Here is a 7,173-nt window from a genome sequence, read left to right on the forward strand (position 1 = left end):
CCTGGGGTCCATGAGGCTGTGCTCTTTTCACAATTGACACTTAGTTCCCCAAGACACCATTGTGTCAAAATGGTCTCCTTGGTTCCATGAGGCCCCACTGCATCACAATAGAGCCTTGGTTCCATGGGACTCCATTGTGTCACAACTGTCTCCAGTGTTCCATGTGGCCCTGTTGGAAAAAAGTGGACAGTTGATTCCATGTGTTTCCATTGGATCACAATGGTCTCCAGCATTCTATGAGCCTTTGATGGCAAAGAGTGAACACTGAGTTCCGTGAGATTCCACATTGTTACAACAGTGTCCTGGGTTCCATGCGGCCCCTCTTTGATGCAATTGAGACTTGGTTCCATGAGATTCCATTTCATCTAATGGTCTCCAGTGCTCTATGAGGCCACACTGTGAAACAGTGGACACTTGGTTCCATGAGATTCTATAGTGTTACAATAGTGTCCTGGCATTCGTGAGACCCCACTTTGTCACAGTCCCTCTTTGCTCGCATGAACTTTGGCAATGTACCAGTGGCCTCTGTGTTCCATGAGGCTCTGAAGTGTAACTTCACACATGGTTCCATGAGATTGTATTGGGTCACAATGATCTCTTGGATTTTATGCGGTTGTGCTGGTTCTCAACTGACACTTCGTTCCATGGGACCCCGTTGCATCACAGTGGTCTTCAGGTTTCCATGAGCTGTCCCATGTCATAATGGACACTGGGTTCCAGAAGCTCTGGCAATGTCCTAGTGGCACCTGTGTCCTATGAGGCCTCACCTTGTCAAAGTATCCATAAGATTCCATGTTGTCCCAATGCTCTGCTAAGTTCTACGGAGCTGCACTCTGTTACAATGGACACTGAGTTCCATATACCCTGGCAATATCCAAGTGGCACCTGGCTTCCATCAGGCCCCACTGTGTTTACATTTGACATTTAGTTCACCAAGATTCCATTTCATCATAGTAGCCTCTGGGGTTTCATGAGGCTGAAATTTTTCACAATGGACACTTGCTTCCATGAACCATGCATCTGTCCCAGTGGCTCCTGAGTTCCACAAGGCTGTGTTTTGTCACACAGGAGCCTTGGTTCCATGAGATTCCATTCTGACACAATGGTCTCCTGTGTTCCATTAGGCCTGGCTGTGTCATAACAGACACTGAGTTCCACAAGCAGTGGCAATGTCCCAGTGGCATATGGGTTCCCTGAGGCCCCACTGTGTTAAACTGACATTTTGTCTCATAAGAGTCCTTTGCATCGCAATGATCTTCTGTGTTCCATGAATCAAAGCTTTGTCACTATGGACAGTAGGTTAGAAGAGCCCTGGCAATGTCCCACTGGCATTTGGTTCCATGAGGCTGCGAAGGGCCAAAATTGACACTTGGTTCCCTGATATTCCATTACTTCACAGTGGTCTCCTGGGTGCCGAGAGCCCACGATGTGTCACAATGAAGCCTTGGTGTCTTGAGATTCCATTGCATCACAATGGTCTCCTGTGTTCCATTAGGCCCAGCTGTGTCATAAAGGACACTTGGTTGCATGACCAGTGGCAATTTCCCAGTGGCGTTTGGGTTCCATAAGGCCCTGTTGTGTTAAACTGACAGTTTGTTCCATGACATTTGTCCTGGTTTGAGAGGAAATAAGTTTTTTGGGATGCTGTGGTGAAACCAATAGGTGCTCAGCTTTGAATATTGGCACCTGGTGTGGCCACTGAGGACATGGATACGCCTCTGAGAACACAGGGGGGTTAAAAGCAGAGAACTCCCAGGAAAACTTTCTCTTGGTTCCAGTGGGTGAAGGAGGTCAGAGCTCCCCTGCCCAGCTGCAGGCTGAGTGCAGGAGGGGAAGCCATGCGGTTGGGTGAGGTGAGCCGACCCTGAGATTTTAACCCTTTTCTTGGATGATGGAAACCTTACAAATGCTGATCTTCCTGGAGTTGAATGAGAAGAGAAATAGAGATAAGAGGAAATGGGCCATGAGAGAAGTTGAGAAGAATCTTGGGTGAGCGGAGGTGATGGAGTGGCCTTTGGACTTTTCTTGTATAGCCACGGACAGAACCATTTTTCCTGTGACACAGAGACTGCATGCAGGGCGGAGGCAATGGCTTGGAGCCAAGAGAGTGCAGTGTTGTTATGTGAAGGAGTGCGTGAACAGAGATGACGGGTGAGGAGGGTGTGGTGGTGCCCTCTGTCTTCAGAGAAGATCTCTGTTCTTGAGACCCCTCGGCCCCAGGGGGTGAATTTGGGGGGAAATGGTGTCCCGAAAGTGAGAGACTGTGCTTTTTTTTGGAACTGGGCAAAGCATCCTTAAAAGGGGAACCCTAGAAGCAGCTTTGGTCCATGCACAGTGGTGAGAGCACTGGGCATGGAAGGAAGATGTCACGATGGCAAATGTTCTCCGGGTGGTGCCACGTGTGACATGGAAACACACGAGGTCTCAACTGTGTTTCCAGGGGAAGCCTATGGTACAAGAAGGACTCCTCTCTCCTTGTTGAACTGAGAATTGATTATCTAAAGGGTAGTGATGGACTGAGAGTTGGTGATCTGAAGGATGGATGTATGGGAAATCTGGTGGAGGGAGGAGGAAAGTTTTTGGAAGGTTTTCATTCTGAGTTCTGTGTGTGTTTCTTTCTATATATAGTTGTAGGTTAATAAAGTTTTTTTCTTCTTCATTCCTAAGTTGGAGCCTGCTTTGCTTTATTCCTGGTCACATCTCACAGCAGACACCAGGGAACATATATTTTCATGGGGGCACTGGCATTGCACCAGCATCAAACCCTGACAACATTCCATTGTATCACACTGGTCTCATGTGTTCCATAAGGCCCCACTGTGGTGAGAATTGACAGTTGGTTCAATGACGTTCCATTTCCCCACACTGTTCTTCCAGATTCCATGAGGCCTTGCTGTGTCACAATGGTGCCACACTTTCATGAGCCACGGCATTGTCTCAGTGGCACCTGGGTTCCATGATACCATGCCATGGTCACAATTGACACTTGGTTCCATGAGCTCCCATTGCATCACAATGTTCTCCTGGCTTCCATGAGGCCTGACTGTGTCACAATTGACCCTTGGTTCCATGAAATTCCATGAGTCACAAGTCTCCTAGATTCCTGTCTTGGTTCAAAAGACAAGTATGTGCCAAATAAGACATGAACCTTCCTGTGATAGGTTTGTGCTTTACTTTCTTCCAAATTATTATAACTTTGAAATTACTAGGCTTTCAGGCAAAGATATAGGAAAAGGAATAACAATTCTTTACTAATAGATAAATACACAACAAGACAAACAAACAAAACCAGCAGCAACAATATTAAAACCAGAATCCCAGTAGCGGCCCTCTCTCAGCTGTCAAGCAACCTCCCCATTGGTGCAGTTCCGGGCACAGCCAGCAGGGGCGCTGGTGGCTCCCAGCCAGGCAGGGCAGGGGCGATGATCGCCCCGTGGCTGCAGGGGGCGCTGTGGCACGAGCTCAGCACCCTCTCCACTGGCAATGGTGGCTCTGGTGGCGGCAGGGAGAGAAAAGGGGCTCCTTTCGCCAAAGCCATGGGGAGCGCTGGTCTCAGCGCCACTGCAGGGGCAAACTGGACTGTAGCAGGAACCTCGGAGTGGCAGCTGGAACAGAGAGGAGCATATCCCCGGGGGCGGTGAATGAAAGTGTAGCACTAACCCTGGAGCGGTGGCAGGAGCAGAAGCAGAAGCAGCGGGCTGTCCTGATGGATGCAGGGTGTTGCACTATAGTGTAGCAAAACCCCCTCAATTAAGCAGTGGCAGAAAACAGCAGCGGCTGGGTGGGAGATTTCTCCTTTGCATGGTTCACTGGTGATGGCTGGTCCTGAGGCTGGGTCATCACGCAAAGGGAGCAGCCTGGTAGGGGAAGGGGTGCTCCCAGCTCCCAGGTCTCAGCACGCCACACACCAGTCTGGGCTCCCAAGTGGCAGAGGAGCAGAGAAGCAAACTGCCAACCCTAGTCACAGTGCCAAAGGAGAAAAAAAAAAACAAGAGGAAAAAAGCAAAAGGCCAAAACTGCAGGGCAACAGTATCTCAAATCAGATGCACTGGGCTGCATGGCTGCTGAGTTGATCACCCCAACCTGAAGGAAGAGCAGCCTCTGGCCCCCAGCCCCCACAGGATCCCAGGCTGCCCCTCCACCCATTGTGATATTCTCAGAGCTGGGGGAGGGGAGGCAATGACCATTATGAACACAAAACAAAGAAACCCCAAAATGGTTATGGGATATGAACCATCCCCAAGACAGCTCCATGAGGCTGCGCTGTGTCACAATGGGCACTGGGTTATACCAGCACTGGCAACATCCCAGTGGCACCTGTATCCCAGGAGGCCCCACTTTGTCAAAGTAGAGCTTTGGTTCCATGAGATTCCATGTTGTCACAATGTTCTGCTGAGTTCCATGTGGCTGTGCTGTGTCACAATGGACACTGAATTCCATGTGCCCGGGCACTATTCAAGTGGCACCTGTGTTCCATGAGGCCCTGTTGTGTTTGCAGTTGACACTTGGCTCCCCAAGATATCATTATGGCATGGTGGTCTCCTGCATGCCATGAGGCCCCACTGTGTGAGGCCTTAAAGAACCTAGAAATAAAGCAACACCTTTTGGAGAGAATATTTGTATAGGAGGTAATATAAAAGCTGGTCTTTATTGGAGACCGCCAGGAGTAGATAAGAAAAATGTCCACAAAATGCCCACACCCACAAAGGGTGAATACAGTTTTACAAGTTTAGCAGATCAGCATTGTTGACAAAAATCACCAATTAGGAGTGCAAGTGGCGATGCAATTCCCCCCTGGGTCTTCTAAGCCTTCCCCCACTGTGGTCTTGGTTTAGGGAAAATCTGGGAGAAAGCCTCCAAAAGGGGCCCCTCCAGAAAGCCAACCTACACAGCCTCTCTTCTTTAATCAGTTCGGGATGAATTTCTTCAGAGAGAAGTGGAAAAAAACCCTGTTTATTTAATAGGTAAAGTACTCCCCAGAACACAAAATGAACAATACCAGATGACAACACTCATTTGCTGCTCTGAAGAGATGACAAATTCAGAAAGTCTCTCTGGTGGGTGGTCGCTCTGTTCTTGGTCCCTTCGGCGCTGGGAAAGGCTGCAGAGAAGGCCCCAGAAGGCTGCAAAGTCTGAGCTCTCAGTGTTTCCCCAGGTCCCAGTCTGGAGCAGGTTCAAATGGCTCTAAGAAAAAGGGAAAGAAAAACAGTCCAGGGAAAACTCAGACTGCCTCAGCTAGCTAAACTAACTAAGGAAAAAGCAAAAGGAGTGTGTTGTTCTGCCCCGTCTATGCCTAGACATCAACAGTCTAGCCAAATGTGGAGGAGTGAGTGAGTGAGGCTGATAACAAAAATTCTGTGCTTCTACTCCCTGCCTTTGCTCTGAGCCAGTCTTGAAGGCACAGAATAGAATATCCAGCATAGACACACCACATGATTGGGGATACAAGCATCATAAAGTCACCCTAGGACACCCTCCAACAGGACTGTACTTTGTTTATGAAAATTGGTCCTGAAGAGCTGGTTTTGACCTTGGTTTCTAAGGAGAACCAAGATACGATAGAGGCTTTGAAATGTGTTTTGTCTTTCTGTGTGGGGAAATAATGAAGCTAAACTACAATAACGGACTACAGAGCTACAAATGTAGCTCTGTAGTTTGTTATTGTAAATGAGTAAAGAATGCAGAGACTACATAAAAGAAAAAAGGCAAAAATTCTGCATAATTCCTCTTTTTTAGAGACTATGTTGTCTAGTTTGCTCCATATTTAACCACACCATCATATAATACAGATGTCAACTATACACTTTTTATTCAGGTCCAGTTCAGTAACCACGAAGAGAGTGTACTGAAGATATATCCAAAGTTCAACAAGACTTTTGAAAGCTACCTGGTGTAGACTTTGAGTTTGCTTTCAAATTTCAACCAAATCTTTAATAATTCTTTCACTCTGATCTACATAAGAACAACTACAGTGTTAATAATTCTGTGGCTAGTAGGAAATTGGAAGTTATCCTGTTTGGTAAAACTATACCAGAAAAATCATGGACTTCTTCTTGTAAGGCTGAAATTGCATTTGAAGTTTTGCCTTTCAGCGTGTCCAATAATCCTTAATGTGATCAAATATTATGTGTAGAATTACAGCCCCAAGAGCACAGGCCTGATCTTTATCTAGGGGCAAACTTACCAGGCCAGATTCTCACATATCCAGTATCACCCTGACAAGTTGTTCTTATGAAGAGCTTTTGGATACATTTTGGGCTACATTTACGTGCAAATTTTGGGGCCAAACTTGAGTTACGGTTACCAACTGTGCAGATAACAAGCACAAAAAGAACAATTTAAACCACATCATCCTCATTTGTGTCAGTCTCTGTTTTCCAGTTGTTTCAGGAGCAGAGATTTCTCTGGATAACATGACAAATCTCTGGAGCTTCTGCAAAGTGGAATTTCAAACAATTAAATCCCTCTGTAAGTTAATTTTTCCCCTCATATATTAATTCCTCCTGTGAAGAATATATATATATAATTATATATATACGTAAATTATATATATAATATATATATAATAGATACAATTTGATATGGCCTGCCATGCGATGTTTCATTAGGACTTATGTTGTCTTTTTGCTTTGGTATCGGAATAAATCATATGAGACTTTATTTTCTTCAGGGTGAAAAAGCTTATTCTTTATTCAAGTAACTCGTTTTTATACAGTTTTACATACCTTGTGTGTGATTCCAATTGGGTTAGTAGCTTTCTTCCAATTACTTTATTGGTTAGTAAGAGATACTTTACTTGTCCATCAAATCTCTCTATTAAATTGTTTACATATTTTCTTCTCTGGTTCTCATGGGATAGATTTAATGTTTATGCAGGTGCTAGTTGTTTTTCACCCAGGAATAAATTGTTATGTTAAGAACTCTTCAAACCAGGATTGCTTTCACATGGGAATTTGCAAAGTGCTAGCTTGACAAGGTCACTGATCTAACAGAGCAGGCCTGATTTTAGGAGGCCTTTTTTAATAATTTTTCTACCTTACTGCAACACTTTGGTTGTATCTGGATTCTCAGTAAGGCTCTGGGTAAAACTTGAACTCATGTCATGGATGTTTCCAACAAATCTTATTAATCTGTGCTTTGAGGGTTCCAGTCACACATGCAGTCTTACCATTT

The 7,173-nt window shown here is 45.6% G+C and overlaps 1 protein-coding gene across 2 annotated transcripts in view; it reads right to left on the reverse strand.

Annotated features, from left to right (window-relative positions):
* Window positions 1-4,616: 4,616 nt before the first annotated feature.
* The window catches only part of LOC115949011 (zinc finger protein 239-like), a 9,506-nt gene continuing 6,949 nt past the window's right edge, over window positions 4,617-7,173 (reverse strand). For both annotated transcript variants that reach the window (XM_031065095.1, XM_031065096.1), the window contains exon 6: window positions 4,617-5,184. The gene's annotated coding sequence lies outside the window, so the exon portion shown is untranslated. The remainder of the gene's footprint in view (window positions 5,185-7,173) is intronic.

Source organism: Geospiza fortis, unplaced genomic scaffold (genome assembly GCF_000277835.1).
Source record: "Geospiza fortis unplaced genomic scaffold, GeoFor_1.0 scaffold290, whole genome shotgun sequence".
Classification (NCBI taxonomy): Eukaryota; Metazoa; Chordata; class Aves; order Passeriformes; family Thraupidae; genus Geospiza; species Geospiza fortis.